Here is a 25408-nt window from a genome sequence, read left to right on the forward strand (position 1 = left end):
GTGATTTTGCACACTACTATAATTAACAGATGTGGTGATAGTTGCACACTGTTGTAATTAATGCCACTAAATTTCACACTCAGAGATGGTTAAAATGGCAAATTTTGGCCAGCACTGCGGCTCAATAGGCTAATTCTCCGCTGCGGCGCTGGCACCCCAGGTTCTAGTCCCGGTTAGGGCGCCGAATTCTGTCTCGGTTGCTCCTCTTCCAGTCCAGCTCTCTGCTGTGGCCAGGGAGTGCAGTGGAGGATGGCCCAAGTGCTTGGGCCCTGCACCCCATGGGAGGCCAGGAGAAGCACCTGGCTCTTGGCTTTGGATGAGCGCGGTGCACCGGCCGTAGTACGCTGGCCGCGGTGGCCATTGGGGAGTGAACCAACGGCAAAGGAAGACCTTTCTCTCTCTCTCTCTCTAACTGTCCACTCCGCCTGTCAAAAGAAAAAAAAAAATGGCAAATTTTGTGATCTATATATTCGACCTCCAAAACAAAAAAGGAAACCAACCAACCCTTGAGTGTCTCTGCAGCTTTGCAGGACGGAAACTGCAGCCCTGTGACTGGCAGGCGAGGCCCTGTGCTGGCTCTGTTCCACCCTCCAGACTGTTCTTCTGGTCACCTCCTCAGATCCTTCCTGTACAGCTTCTAGGCTGCTTCTGGCCCGGGCCCAGCTTGTCCTGGCCCGACGCCACGACACCTTCTCCAGTCCCTGAACAACAGTGTCTCTGCCTCCTGTGAGTAATCAAGCACTTCTGCACCACGCGCCACCCCACCCTGGCCCTCTTGGTTCTCAGCTCTGAGTCACCTGGGCTCGCCCAGGACTTTCTGCTCAGTAATCACACAGATGAAGACAAAGGCAGGGCCAGCCCCAGAAATGCACTGTGCTCAGCAGGAAGGCCACAGGAGTGGGTGTCCCTGCCACCAGCTAGTAGTTAGTAAGTTAGGGTGTCCCTGCCTTCTCGTCTGTAGGATGAGTGGATGCACTGGGGTCTCCGAGATTATTTTCCATTACAAGAGTGAATGAAAAGTTACAAGAGCCATTGTTTCGGACTATGCTCCCACATTGAGTCCCAACTGAGCAGGCTAAAACTCAAAATGGAGTCGCTCATGCTGAAGTTCCCTGTCAGGAAATTCTGGTTAGAAAGGTAACAGTTGCTGACACTGTGGTGTAGCAGGTAAAGCCGCTGCCTGCAGTGCTGGCATTCCATATGTGTACCCATTGGAGTCTCGGCTGCTCTTATTCCAATCTGGCTTCTGCTATGGCCCGGAAAAACAGAAGATGGTCCAAGTCCTTGGGCCCCTGTACCCCCATGGGAGACCCAGAAGAAGCTCCTGGTTTCAGATTGGCACAGCTCTGACCATTGCAGCCAATTGGGGAGTGAACCAGCGGATGGAAGACCTCTCTCTCTCTCTCTCTCTCTCTCTGCCTCTCCTTCTCTCTCCATGTAACTCTGACTTTTAAATAAATAAATCTTTTTTAAAAAAATAAGCAAATAAATCTCCATAAGCCCACACAACACAGAGAAAGGACTGAATGACCAGACAGATGAGAAAGGCCAACTCTTCCTTGCAGACTAAAACTAATAACCAACAAACATGGCAGGAACAAGAGAAATGTGAAGTTCCTGCAGGAGCTCCAGGTAACAACTGCTCAGGCAAACCTCACCGCCCAATGCTAAAGCGGAAGAGAAAGTTTAAGCAGAAACAGCTGATCCACAGAGCCTTAAAGTCTCTCCTACAAAGTCCTTAGTAATCACAGAGGGCAAAGTCGTGACTTTGCAGTGGAGAAGCCCAGCAGACTTCTCCTTGGCTGTCCAAGCAACCAAGGTAAACATCCCCATCCATGAGACACAGTGATGTCACCCCCATGTGATGCCCGGCACTCCTGGAATCCTTCCCACCCATGTATGTCTTCAGTCTAATCAGGAGAACATAGCAGACAAACCCAGATAAGGGACCTCCCCTCAAAAAATTGGCCCCTCCTCTCCAAAAGTGTCAGGGCCACGAAAGACAAGGAAAGACAGAAGAACTGGGTCACAGATTGGAGGGACCAAGGGCATGTGGGATCCTGCGAGTGCCATGTGGGATCCTGGACCAGAAAAGAGACATCGGTGAGAGCTGAAAAGCCTGCAGTATAGTTGAGACCACTGGGTCATGGTCCTCAAAAATGCACAGCAATTAAACTCACTAAACAGGACAGCTGGTGCAACCTGGATGAATCCCACAAACACACATCAAACGCATACTTCTTCTTTTTTTTTTTTTTGACAGGCAGAGTGGATAGTGAGAGAGAGACACAGAGAAAGGTCTTCCTTTTTGCCGTTGGTTCACCCTCCAATGGCCACTTCGGCCGGTGCATTGTGCTGATCCAAAGCCAGGAGCCAGGTGCTTCTCCTGGTCTCCCATGCGGGTGCAGGGCCCAAGGACTTGGGCCATCCTCCACTGCCTTCCCAGGCCATAGCAGAGAGCTGGCTTGGAAGAGGGGCAACAGGGACAGAATTCGGCGCCCTGACCGGGACTAGAACCTGGTGTGCTGGTGCTGCAAGGCGGAGGATTAGCCTGTTAAGCCACGGCTCCGGCCAAATGCATACTTCTAATACTGTTCTTTTCCTTGATTCTACCGTAAGCCAGCTTGAGATAACACTTTGATATTTAAAATATAATACATAACAACTGGAGAAAATATTTGAGATTGTATTTAATTTAACCCATCTATTTCACTTCTGGGAATTTACCCTAATGAAATATTCAGTGATGCATACAAATACTTTAATTGTAAGGATGCTCACGTAGGACTTTTATAATACTGAAAAACCAAACAATCTCAGTGTTTAAAAGTAAGGAATTGGTTTCTAGATAGATACATACATACAGATTGATATACTGGCATATGTATAAGTAAATATATCAATACATGTGCTGACTACATAAATAATATTACACTTAAATGCATTTATGTTATATAAATATTTATTTATACACATGCCAGTAAATAAATTGAAATGCTCTTTAACCATTTATAATTTTGAAGAAAAATACTTAATTACTTTTTGATTAAAAAAAAAAGATTTATGTATTTATTTGAAAGTCAGGATTACACAGAGAGAAGAAGACACACAGAAAGATATCTTCTATCCACTACTTCACTCCCCAGATGGCTGCAGTGGCTGCAATGGCTGAGGCTGGGCCAAGCTGAAGCCAGGGGCCAGGAGCTTCCTCTAGTCTCCCACATAGGTGCAGGGGCCCACACACATGGGCCATCCTCTTTCCCAGGCTCATTAGCATGGAGCTGGATTTGGAAGTGGGACAGCCAGGACTCGAACCGGTGCCTGTATGGGACACCGATACTGTAGGAAGCAGCTTAATCTGCTATCCCACAACACCAGCCCCTGCTTTGTGTTGTTACAACAGAAATATCACAGACTGGGTAACTGGTAAACAACAGAAACATATTTGGCTCGTGGTATGGAGGTTGGGAAGTCCAAAGGCATGGAGCAGGCATGCAGTGAAGGCCTTTTGGCTTCTTTGTCCCATGGCAGAAGCAGAAGGGCCACAGAGCTCGAGAGAGCCAGCAGGAGATGAACTGGCATTCATAATAAGCCCCTCCTTGTGATAAGAAACCCACTCCCACACTAATGATGTTAATCCATTCATGAAGGCAAACGCTGTTGGGAATTAAATTTCCAACATGTGAGCTTCGAGAGACACATTCAACCCATAGCTATCAGATACTTATATGTTGAACAATCATCTGTTATTTGAGTTATTCTATAATAAATACAAGTAATTTGAAAAGCTGCCTCCATTTCCACATCATTGTATCAAAGCTAGTAGAATGATTATAACTTCATTAAATAGCTTTTATAATGTCTATTTTCTAAGGTTTCTTTGAATTTTTTTGCATTTAAAGTTTTTTTTTTGTTTGTTTGTTTTTTAAGATTTTATTTACCTATTTAGTTGGCAGGCAGAGTGATAGCAAGAGAGGGAAAGACAGAGAGAGAAAAACCTTCCATCTGCTGGTTCACTTTCCAGATTGCTGCAACAGCCAGGTCTGGGTCAGGTCAAGGAGAGGAGCCAGGAACTCCATTTTGGTCTCCCCATGGGAGTGGCAGAGCCCCCAGTACTGGAGCCATCTTGTTCTGAATTCCCAAGCACATTAGCAGGAAGCTGGTTCAGAAACAGAGTAGCCAGGACCGGAACCTGCACCCCAGTATGAGGTGCTAAGGTCGCAAGTGGTGGCATACCTGCTATACCACAATGCTGGCCCAGATCCACCCTTTTCTTCCATCCCAGCTGCCTGTTCTGCACCTCGACTGTCTGGGCTGTGTCATCCATCCAGGCCTTCCCCCAGTCTGATCATATTTAAGCCTTTCAACTGGCTTTCCCCACCCCTGACCATGGGATTGAATCTAGTCTCTTGCATGGTGAGCAAGGCTCTTAGCAACTCAGCCTACCTGGCCTTACGAGCTCCATGCTAGCTCCACCCTGCCTTAACACTGAGCTCACCATACTAGAACCCTCACCAGGCTCAGCTGGCAAAGGCACGTTCCAAACTTCTCCACTGATAACCCAAAGTGGGGCACAGAGCTGTTTCCATCAGGGAGACTGACACTTAAGTGATCTAAAACAAAGAGGAGTCACCATCCCAAGAGAGACAGAACTGGAATGCTGCTCCGACGAGAAAGCATTTCATGTGAGTCCTGAAGAAGGAGAAGGAATTTATTGGGCTAAAAGTGTGCCCTAAGAGGAAGAACAAGCAGGGAGTGGCTGGAACGGCTGGAAAAGAGCCTCTGTAGTCTGGATCATGCTCACAAATGTTAGCTCAGGGACAGTGTGTGGACAGCCCATGGGCTCTGGAGCCACACTGAGGGTGTGATGCAATCCTGGATTTCTCTACTCAGCTCTGCGCTTGCTTACTCAGCTGCAGAAAGGAGATAAGAAAGTAGGGGGCAGAGGAAAGCCTCTGAATGAGATAAGGGAAAGTGCCTAGCACAGCAGGAATAAGGCCAAAGGTCAGTTGCTTCTCTACAACGAGAGGCAGCATTAGGGTCTAGGTATATTTGGGGTTAATGTGAGCATTTCTTGAAACTCTGGGTCTATTATAGAGGGTTTTTTTTTTTTTTTTTGACAGGCAGAGTGGATAGTGAGAGAGAGACAGAGAGAAAGGTCTTCCTTTTTGCCGTTGGTTCACCCTCCAATGGCCGCTTCGGCCGGCACATCGCGCTAATCCAAAGCCAGGAGCCAGGTGCTTCTCCTGGTCTCCCATGCGGGTGCAGGGCCCAAGGACTTGGGCCATCCTCCACTGCCTTCCCAGGCCATAGCAGAGAGCTGGCCTGGAAGAGGGGCAACCAGGATAGAATCCGGCGCCCCAACCGGGACTAGAACCTGGTGTGCCAGTGCCGCAAGGCAGAGGATTAGCCTGTTAAGCCATGGCGCCAGCCATAGAGCCTGTTTTGTACTCAACTTTAAGGTCATTACTGATGATTCGCTGGCATTGCTTTAAATGACTGGTAAAGTCTTTAAATTACACCATATACTCAAAACCCAGGGCTTTTCTCCAGGGAAATTATTGAAAGTAATTACTTGAATCAGTAGGAAAAAAGGCCATGTGCACATATATATTCTGATTCAAAATGGAAAATTATGGGCCAGTGTTATGGCACAGCAGGTTAAGATGCCTGCCTGCGAAGCCGGTATCCCATATGAGTGCCGGTTTGAATCCTGGCTGCTCTGCTTCCCATTCAGCTTCCTGCTAATGAGCCTGGGAAGGCAGTGGAAGAGTACATGGGCCCCTGCCACCCACGCAGGACACCTGGATGGAGTTCCAGGCTCCCGGTTTCATCCTGGTCCAGCTGCAGCCATTGCAGCGATTTAGGGAGTAAACTGGTGCATGCAAGATCTCTCTTTCTCCGTGTGTGTGTGTGTGTGTGTCTGCCTTTCAAATAAATAAATAAATAAGTAATTTTTTTAAAATTTGTGACAAAAGCTACCATTAATTCAGATAACAAAGCACAGAGCAGAAAAAAAGTTGTGACATCTACAACAACGGTTAACATCCTCAGTTAATCTTTCAGTCAATTGCTTCTGCAAATTAAAATCCAATAGAAAACGGTGAATGATTATCTGTACAGATAATTTATAACAGAACATTCAAGAGAAAACTGTAGTTGTCGGGGAAATACAAATTCAGGCAATAAGGCGATGCCACTAGGAGGCTGGTCTTCAGGCGGATTCTGTGGACTTAGCAACACAACAGTTGGTTCTGTCAGGAGAACCTTAAACTAAAAAGGGAGATAAAGTGCAGTGCTTGTAAAGACTCAGAGAAAAAGGCGTTCTTGTCCACTGCTGCTAGGAGTGTGACCTGCTGTAACCGGCTCAGGAAGTAATGTGATACTATCAAGAATACAAATACAAGGGCCTACGTTGGGGTTCAGCGAGTTCAGCTGCTGCCTGTGATGCTGGCATCCCCATATAGGAGCAAAGGTTTGAGTCCCAGCTCTTCCTCTTCCAATCCAGCTCTCTGCTAAAGCACTGCAAAGGCAGTGGAAGATGACCCACTTGGGCCCCTGTCACCCATGTGGGAGACCAGGATGGAGTTCCTGGTTCCTGGCTTCCAGATGGCCTAGCACCAGCTATTGTGGCCATTTAGGGAGTGAACCAGAGGATAGGAAGATCACTGTCTCTCTGTCATTTTGCCTTTTAAACCAATCAATCTTGAAAAAAAAATTACAAATAAATACATACATTTGTTGACCTTGTCAATCCCATTTCAGCAAATCCACTTACAGAACAAAAGCAGCAGAGCAGACGGGTAGATGCACCTGGGTATTTCACTGCAGGATTACTTGCAGAGACCAAAAACTGCACACAACAGGAAAGTTTGTTATTAGCAAACAGTTTAGAAATTTATGGTAGATCTTCACTATCAAATATTATGAATCTGATTAAAAGAGTAAGTTAAATTTATACCATCTGACCTAGAGTAATATATATGCCATATACTCCCCCCAAAAAACGCAAGTTAGCAAGAAATATGCAGTGTCCCACTTTTTTAATTGATTGATTTATCTGAAAGGCAGAGTTACAGAGAGAGAGAGAGAGAGAGAGAGAGAGAGAGAGAGAGATCTTCCATCTGCTGGCTGGCTCCCCAAATGACTGCAATAGCTGGAGGTGGGCCAATCAGGATCAAGGAGCTTCCTGGGGTCTCCCACATGAGTAAAGGGCCCCAAGAATTTGGGCCATCTTCCTCAGCCCTCCAGGGCATTAGCAGGGAGCTGGATAGGAAGTGGAGCAGCCAGGACCGGAACCTGTGCCCATATGGGATGCTGGCACTGCAGGTAGCGGCGGCTTTACACACTATGACACAGTGCCAGCCCTAGTATCCCATTTTTTTTTTTTTAGATTTATTTTTTTATTTGAAACAGTTACAGAGAGAGCGAGAGACAGAAAGAGAGATCTTCTATCTACTGGTTCACTCTCCAACTGGCTACAACAGCCAGGGTTAGGCCACGTTGAAGCCAGAAGCCTGGACTTCCAACTCTCATGGTCTCTCATGTAGGTGCAGGGCCCAAGTATATGAGCCATCTTCTGTTGCTTTCCCAGGCCTATTGGCAGGGAAATGGATCAGAAGTGGAACAGCCAGGACTTGAATCAGTACCCATATAAGATGCCAGCATTGTAGGCAGCTTAAGCTGCTGTGCCTCGACACAGGGACTATATTTGCTTACTTTTTAATTTTTTATTTATTTATTTATTTATTTTATTTTTGACAGGCAGAGTGGACAGTGAGAGAGAGAGACAGAGAGAAAGGTCTTCCTTTTGCCGTTGGTTCACCCTCCAATGGCCGCCGCGGTAGTGCGCTGCGGCCGGCGCACCGCGCTGTTCCGATGGCAGGAGCCAGGTGCTTCTCCTGGTGTCCCATGGGGTGCAGGGCCCAAGGACTTGGGCTGTCCTCCACTGCACTCCCTGGCCACAGCAGAGAGCTGGCCTGGAAGAGGGGCAACCGGGACAGGATCGGTGCCCCGACCGGGACTAGAACCCGGTGTGCCGGCGCCGCAAGGCGGAGGATTAGCCTAGTGAGCCACGGCACCGGCTTATATTTGCTTACTTTTTAATGTATGAAAGATAAATAGAAAGATACGGAGTTGGGTACTTGAGACCACTGATATTATTACTTCAGGGTTGGAATAGCTTGTGGGCACATATAATTTTTCTTTCATATAATTTTTGGGTTATTTTGCTTGTAACAAATAAGCATTAATTATTTTGTAATTCTTTGAAGACCTTTTTAAAATTTTTCTTAAAGATTTATTTATTTATTTGAAAGTCAGAGTTACACAGAGAGAAAGAGAGGCAGAGAGGCAGAGATAGAGAGAGAGAGAGGTCTTCCATCCATTGGTTTACTTCCCAATTGGCCACATTGACCACAGCTGCGCCGATCCAAAGCCAGGAGCCAGGAGCCAGGAGCCAGGAGCCAGGAGCATCTTCTGGGTCTCCCACATAGGTGCAGGGGCCCAAGGCCTTGGGCCATCTTCTACTTCCCAGGCCATAGCAGAAAGCTGGATCAGAAGTGGAGCAGTCAGGTCTTGAACCTGAACCCATATGGGATGCTGGCACTGCAGACAATGGCTTTACCCACTATGCCACAGCGCTGGCTCCTAAAATTTTATTTCTTTGAAAGGCAGAGTAGCTGGTATTGTGGCACAGAGGGCTAAGCCACCGCCTGGAACACCAGCATCCCATATGAGCACTGTTCCACTTCTGATCCAGCTCCCTGCTTGAGAAGGCAGCAGAAGACAGCCTGAATGCTCGAGCCCTTGCCACCCATGTGGGCGACCCAGATGGAATTCCAAGCTCCTGGCTTCAGTTTGGTCCAACCCTAGCTATTGCAGCCATGTGGGGAGTGAACCAGCAGATGCAAGATCTCTCTCCCTCTCCTTTTCTCTCTGTAACTTTCAAATAAATAAGTAGTTCTTAAGGAAAAAAAAAAAAAAGGTAGAGCCATAGACACAGACATAAAGAGAACTTCCATCTGGTGGCTGCAACAGCTCAGGGTGAACGTTAGCAGGAAGCTGGAAATGGCAGCTGAGCCAGGACTAAAACCCAGGTACTCCAATATGGGATGTGAACTTCCCAAGTGCTGGTAAACTGTCATGCCAGACACCTTCCCCGCTTTCAAGTCTTAGAGGAAAATTCAAGGGAAAAAAAATGACAAAGAATATAAGGAAATACTAAATGTTCATAATATAAAGCGACAGAACACAATCATTAAATGGAATTTCTGCTTTAATGAAATGAAATATAAAATATAAAATATAAAAATGAAGTATGTGAGTGGATAGGACTGGTAAGGAGAACGTAAAAGATTTTCAGAGTTATTTTGAGTGCTAAGAGTATGCAGTAATTTTAAACACATACTATTGTGAAATGTGTAAACTATGGACACAGAGGACAAAACAGACCTAGAACATGTAACAATGAAGTTGTTCAGTGAGGGTGACAGGCTTATAAACACATTTTTCAACTTCCTCAAACTTTCTATGATATCACACTCTAGGGTAAAAAGCAAAGCCTCTGCCTCTAAGCAAATAGGTTTGCTTCTGCTGGAGCCCATGACATTAGGAGAAAAGACAGAACACAAATTTGTATCAGTTACAGATTTGTCAGATAGCCCTGTAAGGATAAGGCCTGGAGGAGGAATGCTGAGATCATGGAGGATTTTCTAGTTTTTATTTTCTTTACAGTTATGTTGCGAAAAGTACAGATCAAGAATGAGGGAAAGGAACTTCTAATTGGTGTTTTCTCAGTTTCCTGAAGCTCTATTCTCTTTTTCAAATCCTACAAAGGTATTCCCAAGAGTTGGTGGGAAATAGAAAGTTAACTTTATTTTGGTGAAAACCAATTTTGAGATTCATGCATACATGGGCCTTCCAAAAGTGCATGAAAATGTACTGCGGGCCGGCGCCAGGGCTCACTTGGCTAATCCTCTGCCTGCGGCACCTGCACCCCGGGTTCTAGACCTGGTTGGGGTGCCGGATTCTGTCCCTGTTGCTCCTCTTCCAGTTCAGCTCTCTGCTGTGGCCTGGGAAGGCAGTGGAGGATGGCCCAAGTCCTTGGGCCCTGCACCCGCATGGGAGACCAGGAGGAAGCACCTGGCTCCTGGCTTCGGATCGGCGCAGCGTGCCGGCCACAGTGTACTGGCCATAGCGGCCATTTGGGGAGTGAACCAACGGAAGGAAGACTTTATCTCTGTTTCTCTCTCTCACTGTCTAACTCAGCCTGTCAAAAAAAAAAAAAAGTGTATTGTGAAAAACTATACATAAATTAAATAACTCTGTACTAAAATACACTTGTACTTTCATTTTTCCACAAACTTTTTTGAAGTGCTCTCACAAAAATCCCCTCTTTTAAATACACACTGATCAGGTTGTCCATGAAACACATTAACTCAAGCTGCTGACCTTTGGAAAGCAAATCAGAGACTATATTGAGAAAGAATTGTAATCAGGCTCAGCCACCGAGAGAGTTATTTCAGACAGCCTCTTGCTCAGTTCCAGCCCTAGCCTGGGGCCAGCGGGGTTACTGGGACGTGCTGACAGCCCCTGTGCTCTGGACACTGGAAGACCTGCGGCAGGCTGGGCGGGAAGGAAGCCATAGGACTTCCTCAGCAGGACTCCCCGGCCAGCCAAGAACTGTCCACTGTGTTTTGTCAGGGCTCAACATAGGCAGCAAGCTGAACATGATCCAAGCAGATCACTTCCCTGCAATTTTAGAAAGCAAGTCAGTCCTAGATTCGATGTGGTTCAAGTCAGCCGGAGCAGGGCCTCTCAGAGGTTGAGAGAGACTTGCACCACTTCTAATTTGCTTTAATGAATATGAAGAAGTATCAAATCAAGTTTACAAACTGTGGTATATTATAAATACTTACTTCTAATTAACACTTCCAACACACAAATACTAAACTTATCATAGGGTTATTCTAAGACTAACTATTTTAAGAATAATTATGAAATATATATACATATATTAAGCTGGAAAATATGATAAGCTTATTTTTAAGTAGTATATTAGTTGCATTTTCAATTAACATGCTCAATATTTTTTCTTTAATCCCTAGCCACCTTTTCAGGTAAAGCATCTTGAAATTTTAAAGGAATGAGCTAACTGGTAAGTTTGAAAACCTAGGTAAATACACAGGGAAATTTTATATGTATTTTTCTCTACTCATGGTACATGCCAGGTGTTCTTGTTTGAAAAAGGAAGACAAATTCAAGGTAATATGATAAGCATCTTCTTTTAGTCCTGCCAAAGCATCTCTGACTCATGCACACCCTTGTATGGAAATGAACTGCTGGAGAATGTGCAGCCTGGCCCCCTGCCCATGGCAGGCCCTGCTTTTGGAAGGGCAGAGCTGCAGGGAGTGGATGGAGTCTGCGACTTGGAATCAAAGGATTCAGGCTGGAACTGGACTTCTGCCCTTTATTGTACTGACTTTGACCCTATACCTTCCACGGCAAGATCAAGATAGTGACACAACCTTCTTCACAGTGTTGTGGGGGAAGATTAACTGAGATAATGCATAGGAAAGCCCCTAGCACAAATTTAGTGTGTAGGCTGCCCAAATGTTTGCTTCCTTGGACTGGCTCTTCTTGGCTGGGTGTGAGGATTACACTGGATGATGTATGTGAAAACAAATGTTAGTTATAATTAGAAATGGGCAACAGGGCGCTGAGTCTAAGTCAACACATAACGTCTCTGTGTATGTGGGGTTGGGAGTATCTGTGATGGGATGTTAGTCCTCAAATACTATACTTTTTAACCTCATTCAAAAAAAAAAAAAAGTTTGTTTAAAAGCCAGAATGACAGAAAGAGAGCCAGTGTGAGACAGCGAGAGTGAGAGAGAGATCTTGCAAATGCTAGTTCACTCCCCAAATGCCTGCAACAGCCAGGGCTGGGCCAGGCTGAAGCTGGGAGCCAGGAACTCCATCTGGGTCTCCCACATGGGTGGCAGGGCCCCAAGTACTTGGGCCATCACCTGCTACCTTCCAGGTTGTGTATTAGTAGGAAGCTGGAATAGATGCTGAGGAACCAGACTGTAATGTGGGATGTGGGTGTCCCACTGAACAACAATGCTCTGTATGAATTTTTTGACACCTGTCTTTGTCAGTTTGTTGATATTTATAAATGAAAGAAATTTATTTAACTTGCAATTCTGAAGGGTGGAAGTCCATGGTTAGGTCACAACTGGGAAGATTGGGCATCCTCTTGCTGTGTTACAATATGACCATAAAGGGTGGCTGGCGCCGCGGCTCACTAGGCTAATCCTCCGCCTGTGGTGCCGGCACACCGGGTTCCAGTTCTGGTCGGGGCGCCGGATTCTGTCCCAGTTGCCCCTCTTCCAGGCCAGCTCTCTGCTATGGCCCAGGAGTGCAGTGGAGGATGGCCCAAGTCTTTGGGCCCTGCACCCCATGGGAGACCAGGAGAAGCACCTGGCTCCTGGCTTCGGATCAGCGTGGTGCGCCGGCCGCAGTGCGTCGGCTACAGTGCGTCGGCCACGGTGGCCATTAGAGGGTGAACCAACAGCAAATGGAAGACCTTTCTCTCTGTCTCTCTCTCACTGTCCACTCTGCAAAAAAACAAAAACAAAAACAAACAAACAAACAAAAAAACAATATGACCATAAAGGGCAAGCAGGCACAAAACACAAGGGGCCACCTTGCTTTATAACAATGCTGTGGAAAGAAACTCAATGATGCAAAAAAGACATTAATCAAACAAAAAAAGAGAAAGAAAGAAAGACAGACAGACGATCTTTCACAATGATCTATTCACCTCTTAAAGGCCTCACCTTCCAATACCACCACAGTGGCAGTCAGACTTCCGTATGAGTTTCCAAGGGAATGAACCATGTTCAAACCACAGCTATACTCCATAGTAGCTCACCTATCTCATCTATGCTGAACCCTGAGCAACTATATGCTCAGTACATAGTTGTAACATGAATAAATGAGCAAAAGCCTTTATGAAATCCTTTTTTTTTTTTTTTTAATCAAGGATGTATTTGAAAGGCAGGGAGAGAGAGAGAGAGAGAGAATCTTCCATCTGCTGCTTCAGTCCCCAGATGGCCACATGGCCAGGGCTGGGCAAGGCCAAAACCAGAAGCCTGGAACTCCATCTGGATCTCCCATGTAGGTGGCAGGGTCCTAAGTACTTGGGTAATGTTTCACTGCTTTCCAGGTGCATTAGCAGGGACCTGGATCAGAAGTGGAGCAGCTGGGACTCAAATTCGCAGGCATATAGGATGCTGCTGTTACAAGCAGCAGCTTGAGCCACTGCACCATGGTGCTGGGCCCCCTTTATCACATCTTTATAGCAGAACGAGTTGCTTTGTTCTCAGTGGTCCACAGCAGTTTGTTTCTGTGTACAGCACTTATCTTAGCTGAGGTAGGTGGTTACATGAGTGGTCTCTGATAAAAAGTCCTTGGGCTCCTGCACCAGCATGGAAAGACCTGGAAGAAGCTCCTGGGTCCTGGCTTCGAATTGGCCCAGCTCCAGCCATGGCAGTCATTTGGGGAGTGAACTAGCGGAAGGAAGACTTCTCTCTCTCTCTCTCCCTCTCTCTCTCTCTCTCTCTCTCTCTCTCTCTCTGCCTCTGCCTCTATCTGTAACTCTGCCTTTCAAATAAATAAATATTTTTTAAAAGATACATTTTAAACAAATCATTAAAGACACTAAGTTAGGGGCAGGCATGGTGGTGCAGAGAGCTAAGCTGCCGCGTGGGGTGTCTACATTCCATGCTGGAATGCTGGTTTAAGTCCTGGCTGCTTTGTGCTTCCCATCCAGCTTCCTGCTAATGTACCTGGATGGCAGCAGATGGAAGCCCATGTAATCGGGTTCCTGCTGCCCATGTGGGAAACACAGATGGAGTTCCTGGTCCTGGCTTCAGCGTAGCCTGATCTAGTCCCAGCTGTTGCAGACATATGAGGAGTGAACCAGCAGATGCACAGTATCTCTCTCTATCCTCTCTTTCTCCTTTTCAAATAATAAATAAATATTCTAAAAAGATACTAATGTGTATATTGTTCATTATATAGCAGTAAGTAGCTAAGACACCAGTTTGCATTACATTATAAATTATTGTTTATGTCTTCCTCCACTAAGCTGAAGGCAAAGTATTGCAAATATAATTATCTTTGTACTCCCCACTTTGTCTCACATGCTGCACAGATTAAACAATCCGACAGTCTGCTTTAAGTCAATAATTCATTCAAAGATTTATTGAGCTCCTTGATGTGGTACTCTCCATGCTGCTTGTTTGTGGTTAGTTGTGTATATGTGTCAGGGATGGGGAAGGATATGAAAAGAGGAAGTGAAGGTTCACTCCCTAGACACTTCACAAGGCTGTTCGGTCGGAGATCACACCCAACTGCCATTGCAGCTGTCTCAGCACAGAAGATGAACGTCAGGGTCCAGAGGTTTCAGAAGCAAGGGTCTGTGGGTGCCCTGAGAGGACAGAGATGGGGCAGGCTGCTGGGTGGCTTCCTCATGTGGGGACTGGCTCCTAAGCTGAACATCAGCAAGGTCCTGACTGCCGTCTTAAAGCAGCAGGGAAGCTGGCAGAGCGATTTCAGTCATTTTCACATGTGATCGTTAAGGCCATCTTGTAAGGTAGTAGCAGGGTCATCTTGTGGTTTGTCCCTGATCACATAGCTTGTTATGGACCTCCACAACCAGGCTAAGAGGAGCAAGCTTCCTGCAGATCTCAAAGTTGGGCTCTCTGCTGTCTCTTGGGTTTAAGGTATACAATCCCTCATGCCTGGGCCCTGGGCAGGGACACTGCCCACCTTCCTTGGCTTCTGTTTCCACAGCACCAGCTGCCCTTCGGTGGGGGGGGGAGGGGGGGGAGAATAAGACAAGTCTGTCTAACCTTGAAGCTCATTCATGTTTTAAAAAACAAAACCCTACTATATACAAACTCAACTTTAAGCAGAAAATCTTATTTTTTTCTTCCTTTTAAAAATTTTTCCTGGATATAATGAGGTAATTTCAAAGAGATGACACTTTGTCTCAAGTAGATTAGAAGGTATGATTGATTATATGAGAATAAAAAATGATTTATAATTAAAAATAAATACTAAAAAAAATTAAAAAATAAATCGGGGCGAGCATTTAGCACAGTAGTTAAAATGCCAACTGGGATGCTCACAACTTGTATCAGAGTGCTTGGGTTTGAGTACCAGCTCTGCTTCCAGTTCCAGCTTCTTGTACAGGCTGGGAGGTAGCAGGCAGTGGTTTAACTAGCTGAGCTTCTGCCTCCCATGTGGGAGACCTGGAGAGAGTTCCTGGCTCCTGGCTTTGGCCTGGCCCAGCCCTGGCTGTTGTGTGCATTTGAGGAATGAAACAGAGGATGGAAGAGCTTTCTGTGTTACTCTCTATCTCTCTGCTTCAGAAATAAAATGAAAATGAAAAAAAAAAAATTAGGGGCCGGTGTCATGGTGTAGGGGGTTAAACCACCACCTGTGATGTCAGCATCCCATTTGGGCAACAATTCAAGTCCAAGCTGTTCCACTTCCCATCTAGCTCCTTGCTAACGTGCCTGGGAAAGCAGCAGAAGGTGGTCCAAGTGACTGGGCTCCTGCCACTGACATAGGAGACCTGGAAGAAGTTCCTGGTTCCTGGCTTCAGCCTGGCCCAGCCTCAGCCTTTGCAGCCATTTGGGGAGTGAACTGGTGGATGGAAGATCTCTCTCTTTCTCTCTGTCTCTCTCTTTCTCTCTCCCCCCACCCTCTGTAACTCTGCCTTTCAAAATAAAGAAATAAATCTCTTTACAAGATTCAAAAATACGTAGATAGAAGCAGACAGTTAGCCTAGCACTTAAGACATGTGTAGTATGTCCACATCCCACATCAGAATACTTGGGTTCAATGTCCAGCCTGAGCTCCTAACTCCAGCTTCCTGCTAACACAGACCCTGGGCAGCAACAGTGATGGCTCAAGTAATTGGATTCTTGCCACCTATGTAGGAGACCTGGATTGATTTTTTGGCTCTAGACATTTAGAAAGTGAAACAGCAGATGAGAGCTCTCTTTCTCTCTCTCTCCATACCTAAAAAAAAAAAAAAAAGGGGGGGGGGTCAGAGGCGGCATTGTGGCAGAGTGGGTTAAGCCACTGCTTGGGATGCCCACATCCCATACTGGAGTGCCAGTTTGAGTCCTGGCTGCTCCAGTTCTGATCTAGCTTCCTACCAGTGTCTCTAGGAAGGCAGAAGATCGCCCAAGTACTTGGGCCCCTGCCACTCATGTGGGAGACCAGATGGAATTTCTGGCTCCTGGTTTGGCCTGGCCTAGACAGGGCTGTTGCAGCCATCTGGGGAGTGAACTGGCAAATGAGCTGTGTGTGTGTGTGTGTGTGTGTCGATCTGTCTCTCTGCCTTTCAAATAAAAATAAATAAAAAATAAATGTTTTAGCTCCCTTTTTTTTTTTTTTTTTTTTGACAGGCAGAGTGGACAGTGAGAGAGAGACAGAGAGAAAGGTCTTCCTTTTGCCGTTGGTTCACCCTCCAATGGCCGCCGCGGTAGGTGCGCTGCCGCCGGCGCACCGCGCTGTTCCGATGGCAGGAGCCAGGTGCTTATCCTGGTCTCCCATGGGGTGCAGAGCCCAAACACTTGGGCCATCCTCCACTGCACTCCCGGGCCACAGCAAGGTGGTTGGGGAAGGGGAGTTAGCACTGTAGCCTAGTGGGTAAAGCTGCCTCCTCCTGCAGTGCTGGCATCCCATATGGGTGCCAATTGAGTACTGGCTGCTCCACTCCCAATCCAGCTCTCTGCTATGGCCTGGGAAAGCAGTAGAAGATGGTTCAAGTCCTTGGGGCCCTGCACACACGTGGGAGACCCAGAAGAAGCTTCTGGCTCCAGGATTCAGATCAGCTCAGCTCCAGCCACTGTGGCCGTTTGAGGAGTGAACTAGTGGATGGATGTGTCTCTATCTCTCTCTGTAACTCTATCTTTCAAATAAATAAAATAATCTTTTTGTTAAAAAAGCATAAGGAAAAGTTAAAAGATTCAAAACTTGTTAATATGGAGTTGGTGTTCTGGCACAGCAGGTTAAGAATCATATATCAGAGGGCTGGTTCTGATCTAGTTCCTTACTAATACAGCAAAAGATGGTTCAAGAACTTGGCTTCTGCCACCAACAGGAGACCCAGATGGAGTTCCAGGCTCCTGGCTTCAACCTAGCCCAGCTCTGGCTCTTGTGGCCATTTGAGAAGTGAGCCAGTGGATGGAAGTTTCTCCCTCTCTCCCTCTGTCACTCTGCCTTTCAAATAAAAAAATTAAATCTTTAAAAAAAACTTAATAAATTATACATTCACTGTGTGTGCTTTCCTCAAAGAATTAGAACTGATTTCAATTCTTGTACATAACCACCCTAGCATTGTCACACCAAAGAAAATTTTATTTAGACAGAATCTTTGGACACAGAGCTTGAGGGTGAAGAAATAACACCCTTATCTCCACTTCCTATCTGGGAGCACAGGGAAGTCAGCCAGGATGCTGGGTCAAAAACAGGGGGTGGGAACGAAAGTGCTGGTTCTCCTTGTAGACCAGAAAGTCAGCATGGTTCAAAGATGTGCTTAAAGCCCCTTATGGGAGGCCCTGAGCGGCCTGGATTCTGAGCATGTGTAATTAATTGCCTGTGCATTAGGCAGCCTTGGGAGGGCATAACTGATCAACAGCACGAAAATGAGGTGAGAAATAAAGTGAACGGGTCTTTGAGAGGCAAAGCAAACTGCAGCCACAAGCCACCCTAGCAAGCATGACAGACAGGAAAGATTCCATGCAGGCACATCTGCTGTGAATGAGCCCACGTCTTCCCGGGGGGAGGGCTGAGTGGCAGCGATATGACTGAGGAAGGAAATGAGGCTCCAGGCAGGAGGAAATTCTCTGCTGTGTGAATTAATAACAAACGTGCTGTAATATTGCCCTACTCTTCCTACCTGGCAGGCTCTGGTGGCTACAAGGGGCTCCTTCCTGCCCTGCAGAGTTCTGCATAAACTTTCTGTGCATTTTGGGACTAGGGGAAGCGTCCAGCCCCCTTTTCCTCTCTGCCCTTAACACATTGTTGTTCTTGATCTGAGTCCCTAAAATGCTTCCTCCATAAAATGGACATGGTAACATCTGCTAGCAGGGCAAATCCCAGGCAGGGCTCAGTGGGATGGTGAGGGTGAAGGGTCTGGCCCAGTGTCAGCCACATTGTAACAGGCCCCAAGAGAAAGTTGTCTCATCATTTCCAGGGGAGCCCTGCCCTTGTGGAAACTACCTTTCCCAAGGTCCTTCCTGGGTTCAGCCAAGGGGAAAACCTTTCAGCTGAGTTCAGCCAATGGGAAATCTTTCAGCGGGGCTCAGCCAACAGGAAGCCATTTGCCCAGTATTTCTGTCTCTTTCTCTTGTGGGTGAGGGTGGGCCCCCCGACTCTCCTGTGTAGTTGTGGCTCCTAATAGGAAACTCCCACCCTTTGTGGCCCCAGAGCCCAGCAGGTGCTCCACCAAGGCTTTGCTTCCCATGGAAGTCTCCAGTCTCAGGGCTCTGGTGACACGACATCCATCCTAGAAGCAGGAGAGACTTCCTGTCCTTCCTTGTTGCTGATCTTCAGTTCCCTCCCCGCCTCCTGCTTAGCTTCCTAGCTGTTCCATCACTCTCAGAGCCAATTCCTTGTATTCAGTTCTCTTTCTTTTACATACTTGCAGTAGTTTCAATTTGCTGATAAACTTGATCATTGTTCAGACCAACTATGCACCAAAGGGAAACAGTAAGCTTGGGATGCTCAAACCTTACACTTCCAAAGAAGGGCTTATCCCCTGACAGGCTCCTGGGAGATAACCTCTAAACCCTTGAGATGGGCCAGCGCCATGGCTCACTAAGCTGATTCTCCGCCTGCGGTACCAGCACACCCGGGTTCTAGTCCTGGTTGGGGCACCGGGTACTGGTCCCAGTTGCTCCTCTTCTAGTCCAGCTCTCTGCTGTGGCCCGGGAGAGCAGCAGAGGATAGCCCAAGTGCTTGGGTCCCTGCTGCCGCATGGGAGACCAGGAGGAAGAACCCGGCTCCTGGCTTCAGATTGGCGCAGCGCCGGCCGTGGCGGCCATTGAGGGAGTGAACCAACAAAGGGAAGACCTTTCTCTCTGTCTCTCTCACTGTTTATAACTCTCTGTCTCTCTTTCTCACTAACTCTGCCTGTCAAAAAAAATAATTTAAAAAATAATAAACCCTTGGGATGTCCAGCCTGATGAGAGTGTATGTGTGTCTGGAGCCTTGGGCCATGCCAAATAGCTTGTGCTTGTGTGATTTACGCTAAATGTCTGGCTTTTGTGTTCCTGGGCCACACATCCCAATTTGACCTACTTTTGTGGGGGAGGGTTTCAAGACTGAAAAGCTAAGATCAATCATATGGGTGCCCCATGCACGTGTGACAGACCCTCAATAAAACCCTGGGACCGGGTGGGCTTCCTGTGAGCAACACATTACAGCAGGCAGAATTAAACACTGTCCATCCAACTCCTCTGCTGTAGACAGCAGGAAGCTTGGAAGCTCTTCCTGTTCTCTTCTAACTTGGCCCTATGCACTTTATCCTTTGCTGATTTTAATCCATATCCTTTTGCTGTAATAAACTGTAACCATGGATACAGAAGCTTTTCTGAGTTCTGAGTCCTCCTAGCAAATCACTGCACCTGAAGATAGTTTTAGGGACCCCCAACATGCCAATTAAAAAGGAAACAAAGTGTGCTAGGGCCCCGGACTGAAGTAACTACCTGAGCAGAATGCACTCTCTTGAATTTTTTTTTTTTATTTGACAGGTAGAGTTATAGACAGTGTGAGAGAGAAACAGAGAGAAAGGTCTTCCTTCCGTTGGTTCACCCCCAAATGGCCACTGCAGCCGGCGCTACGCCAATCTGAAGCCAGGAGCCAGGTGCTTCCTCCCGGTCTCCCATGCAGGTGCAGGGCCCAAGCACTTGGGCCATCCTCCACTGCCTTCCCGGGCCACAGCAGAGAGCTGGACTGGAATAGGGGCAGCCGGGACTAGAACCCGGAGCCCATATGGGGTGCCGCTGCCGCAGGCCAAGGATTAACCAAGTGAGCCATGGTGTTGGCCCCATCCTCTTCAATTTAAAGTCCTGGCTGCTGCCACCATGCATCTCATAAGAATGCAGCACGCTGGGGCCAGTGCTGTAGCATGGTGGGCTAAGCCTCCACCTGTGGCGCTGGAATCCCATATGGGCTCTGGTTTAAGTCCCGGCTGCCTCTATTCCAATCCAACTCTCTTATGGCCTGGGAAAGCAGTGGAAGGTGGCCCAAGTGCTTGGGCCTCTGCATCAGTGTGGGAGACCTGGAGGACGTTCCTGGCTCCTGGCTTCAGTCAGATCAGCTCTGGCTGCTGGGGCCATCTGGAGAGTGAACCAGGGGATGGAAGACTTTTCTGTCTCTCCCTTTCTCTGTCTATAACTCTACCTCTCAAATAAATAAATAAAATCTTAAAAAAAAAATACGTCAGGCAGTGAGTGCAAGGGAAGTAGAAAGACCACTTGACCGAGAATCTGAATCTCTTCTGCCTGCAATACCCTGTAAGGCTGTAAGTCAATAGGCACCTATTGAACACATGGACTAAGCACTCAGTTGCTTGCCAGAGGTGACAGAAAAGATTTGTATAGACAAGGCTACCCTATTTGCAGAGTGCAGGGAGGACTGGTGAGGAGCCAGCAGAGTGGAGGCCGTCATAGGAGCCCAAGGAGACAGGCTGGCAGCCTGGCCTGGGGGTGGCAGGGAAGGAAAGGCCAATGTGGATTCAAGTGACCAGAGGAAATGGGCTGCTGGGCATCACCTCCCAGCAGGTGCTCCTCCCAGCTGGTGCTGCCCTAGACTTCCCCATTTCAATAAATGATACTGGCTTAGTAAAGCCAGGAACACAGCAGTCACCTCTTATTCCTTCTGCCCCCTGCTTCATCCACCTCCAGCAAATCTCATTGGCTCTACTTCTGAAGTATGGCTGACATGGGTGGATGCTCTGTGTTCTTCCACCCTGGCCCAGACTGGCACCACCTTTTGATCTCTCCCCAGAGCCTACCTGAGGTTTCTCCTCATCCCTGAAGAGTCATTCTCTCTCTGTCTCTCTCTCTCTCCCTCTCCTTCTCTATCGCATGCCTGCATTCTCTTTAGCTATCTCTTTCTTTAAAAAAAAATATTTATTTATTTGAAAGTCAGAGTTACACAGAGAGAGAAGGAGAGGCAGAGAGAGAGAGAGGTCTTCCATCTGCTGGTTCACTCCCAAAATGGCCACAACGGCCAGAGCTGCGCTGATCTGAAGCCAGGAGCCAGGAGCCTCTTCCAGGTCTCCCATGTGTGTGCAGGAGCCCAAGGACTTGGGCCATCTTCCATTGCTTTCCTAGGCATATTATCAGGGAGCCGGATTGGAAGTGGAACAGCTGGGACTCAAACCGGTGCTCATATGGGATGCCGGCACTGCAGGTGATGACTTTACTTGCTATTCCACAGCGCTGGCCCCAAGGTGTCATTCTCTATGTGGTCCCTCAGAGACACCTTCAAGGACCACCCTGGAGGGAAGAGGTTCCCTCTCTTGTACTCTCCAATAGCTTCTGCTTTTTGCTTTTGTGGGTTTGCTTACTTTCTCTAACAATAACAACTAGCACTTACTGAGCAACTGCTGTGGGCCAGAAACTGGTTTTGTTTGTTTGTTTTTGACAGGCAGAGTTAGACAGTGAGAGAGAGAGACAGAGAGAAAGGTCTTCCTTCTGTTGGTTCACCCTCCAAATGGCTGCTGATCTGAAGCCAGAAGCCAGGTACTTCCTCCTGGTCTCCCATGTAGGTGCAGGGGCCCAAGCACCTGGGCCATCCTCCACTGCCTTCCTGGGCCACAGCAGAGAGCTGGACTGGAAAAGGAGCAACTGGCACAGAACTGGCACCCTGACCGGGACTAGAACCCTGGGTGCTGGCGCTGAAGGCAGAGGATTAGCCTAGTGAGCCGTGGCACCGGCCCAGACACTGTTCTAAGCATCCTATGTCATAGTATCTCATTTAGTCCTCATTTACCAACCTCTGTTGAGTAATTCTTCTTTACATTAATTGTAAAGACTGGTCATAAACCATCACCTTAGCCAGTCTGTGGGTACCATGAGGGCAGAGAGATGCCTGCCCTCTTTGTTGCTGCTTCCCAGAATCCTACACAAGCCTGGTCCTCAGGAAGAATTCCATGACTAGTTGCTGAAGAGACAAAAAACGTACATGGATTGGACGTGGGGCTCAAAGGGAAAGGAGATGTCCAAGATGCCTCTAGGCTTCCGGATTGTGCAATTGGGTGGTGCCACTGAGATACGAGCCGGTCTGGGTGGACTGGGGACAGGGTGACACATGATCAGGTTAGGGAAATGTGGAGTTGGGAAGTCAGTTCTTCCATTGCATTAGGTCTGGAGTTCACGTTTGGGTGGTGGATCTAGACTAAGGCACTGTCAGCACCTCCACGGTAACTTAAATCTAAGGGTAATTGAGATCCCCAGGGAAGTCTGCCCATGAGAAGAGAAGATGTAGGGCAGAGCCATCAGCAACGTCAACATCTAATGGGAAATCAAAAGAAAGATCCAGCAAAACAGGTGAGAAGCAGCATCCAAAAAAGGTAAGTGGGAAACCAGGGCTGGGTGACCCCACTGGAGAGCTGAGGAGAAAGAGAAGTGGGTGAGTGGGCTGGAGTGTGCTTTTAATCTTGGCATGAATGATATTTTAAAACACTTGGAGTTAGTTGCCAAAAGTGAAAAATCAGGGTATTTCTTTTGGAATATCTATTTCTAATTTCCCTGGAAAATCTGAGGACTGGCCCATTCAGGGCCTGAATTCCTGCATGCCTATAGTCAGATGCACTGAATTATCAGTTTACCCTCAACAATGGGGAAACAAAAGACCGAGACAGTCACCCATTTCTTTTCCTACTGCTTTCCCAGCCAGAGCAGAAAGCTGGATTGAAGTGGAGCAGCTGAAACATGAATGGGCGCCCATATGGGATGCCGGTGCCGCAGGTGGCAGCCTTACCCACTATGCCACAGTACTGGCTCCAGTCATGCATTTCTTAAGAAAATGGTAGAGCACACATTTCTTTCTTCATTTTCATCTTCTTTTTATTTATTTTTCTAAAGATTTATTATTTGGGGCCAGCGCTGTGGTGCAGGTTAATGCCCTGGCCTGAAGCACCGGCATCCCATATAGGCACTGGTTCCAGTCCCGGCTGCTCCACTTCTGATCCAGCTCCCTGCTATGGCCTGGGAAAGCAGTAGAAGATGGCCCAAGTACCTGGGCCCCTGCACCCACAAGGGAGACCCGGAAGAAGCTCCTGGCTCCTGGCTTCGGATCAGCAAAGCTCCGGCCATTGCAGTCATCTGGAGAGTGAACCAGAGGATGGAAGACCTCTCCCTCTCTGCTTCTCCTTCTCTCTTTGTGTAACTCTGACTTTCAAATAAATAAATAAATATTTTAAATAAATAAAATAAAAAAAGGTTATGGGGGTGGAGGCAGGTGTTTGCAGCCACTCAGACCCCGCTTGGGAGGCCTGCATCCCATATTGGAATGCCTGGGTTCAAGTCTTGGCTCTGCTTACATTTCCAGCTTCCTGTCAATGTGCAGCCTGGGAGGCTTGGATCCTTGGCACCCACATGGGATACCTGAACTGAGTTCCAGGCTCCTGGCTTTGGGCTGACCCAGCCCTGGCTGTTGCAGCTTGGGGGAACCAGTGGATGGAAGATCTTTCTCTGTCTCTCTCTCTCCGTCTTTCAAATCAGTAAAAAGAAAGTACAGAATTTAAAGATAATGGTATATCACTGTGTGATGAGGTTACCAAAAATTATGACTTCCGAGGACCCAGCACTGTGGCATGGCAAGTTAAGTCTGTGATGCTTGCATCCCACATGGATGTGGGGTCAAGTCCCAGTAGCTACACTTCTGATTCAGCTCTCTGCTAATGTGCCCATGAAAACAGTGAAGATGGACTAGCCTGGTCACTGTTGCCATTAGGAGAGTGATCCAGTGGAGAAAAGACCTGTCTGTCTCTCCCTCTTTCTCTATAATTCTGCCTTTCAAATAAATAAATCTTTTTAAACAAATTATGACTTCCCTATTGTTAGTAGATTCTCCCTTTGGCTTTCCTGGCTGGCACATTTGGAAGAAGCAAGTCAACATGTAGGAGAAGCCCCCACGCTGAGGGATAGCAGCAGCTTCTGGTAACAGCCAGTGAGTGAGTGAGGCTCACAGCACATGAGGAACTGAGTCCTGCCATCAGCCACAATAGGAGAAAGGCATCTCCCCGGAGGTGAGTCTTCAGAGGGGATCTCAGCCCTTGTGTAGCTTCATAAAAGATCTGGAAGCACGTTCTTCCTTTTGCCATTGCAGGCCCGTGCTGTCCTATACCTTCGGGCCACCCGCGCCATGCTTCCTGGCCTACATGCTCCTCCACGTGGCTGGCTCCTGATACTTGGTATGAATCCACATCTCTCTCTTTTGGATGGGGTCCTCACTCTCCTATGCTAAGGTATACCTGGATTATTGAACCATACAAATTATAAGGTAATAAATATGTGCTTTTTAGTATTGCATATAACATGAAATTTATCACCTTCGTTTCTAAAAAGATTTATTTATTTTGGAAGGCAGAGTTAAAGAGAGAGAGAGAGAGAGAGAGAGAGAGAGAGAGAGAGAGAGAGAATAGAGACCTTCCATCTGCTGGTTCACTCTCAAATGGCCACAATGGCCAGTGCTGAGCCATATGCCAGGAGTTTCATCTGGGTCTCCCACATGGAGACCACTTTCCAATTTCCAACCACTTGGACCACCTTCTGCTGCTTTTCCCAGGCCATTAGCAGGGATCTGGATTGGAAGTGGAGCAGCTGGGACCCAAACTGGCATCCACATGGGATGCTGGTATCATAGGTGGCGGCTTTACCTACTATAACACAACATTGGCCCCTCCACCTTACTTTTAAAAATTATTTATTTTCATTCTATTTTTGGAATAGACACATAGAGAGAGACAGAGACACAGATGAAGAAAGATCGTCCATCTACTGGTTCATTTCCCAGATGCCAACTACAATCAGAGCTGGGCTGGGCCAGGCCAAAGCCAGGAACCCTAAACTTAATCTGGATCTCCCACATGAATGACAGAGACTCAAGCATTTGTGAAATCATGTGCTACCTCCCAGGGTGCACAACAGCAGGAAGTGGAGTATCCAGGACTGGTACCAGGTATTCCAGTACAGGATGTGGGCCTCCCAAACAGCAACCTAGCAGCTTCTCCAAATGCCTGCCCCCACCATTTTAACTATCTTGAATAGTACACTTCAGAGAATGGTGTTTGGCCTGATGGTTAAGATCC

At 47.3% G+C, this 25408-nt stretch overlaps 1 long non-coding RNA gene across 1 annotated transcript in view; it reads right to left on the reverse strand.

The window, feature by feature from the left end:
* Positions 1 to 230: 230 nt before the first annotated feature.
* Positions 231 to 25408, reverse strand: part of LOC133766429 (uncharacterized) — a 37395-nt gene continuing 12217 nt past the window's right edge. The window contains exons 2-3 of the long non-coding RNA XR_009866708.1: positions 6779 to 6853; positions 231 to 425 (exon numbers count right to left, since the gene is read on the reverse strand). This is a non-coding gene — a long non-coding RNA (uncharacterized LOC133766429). The remainder of the gene's footprint in view (positions 426 to 6778; positions 6854 to 25408) is intronic.

This window comes from Lepus europaeus, chromosome 9 (genome assembly GCF_033115175.1).
Source record: "Lepus europaeus isolate LE1 chromosome 9, mLepTim1.pri, whole genome shotgun sequence".
Lineage (NCBI taxonomy): Eukaryota > Metazoa > Chordata > Mammalia > Lagomorpha > Leporidae > Lepus > Lepus europaeus.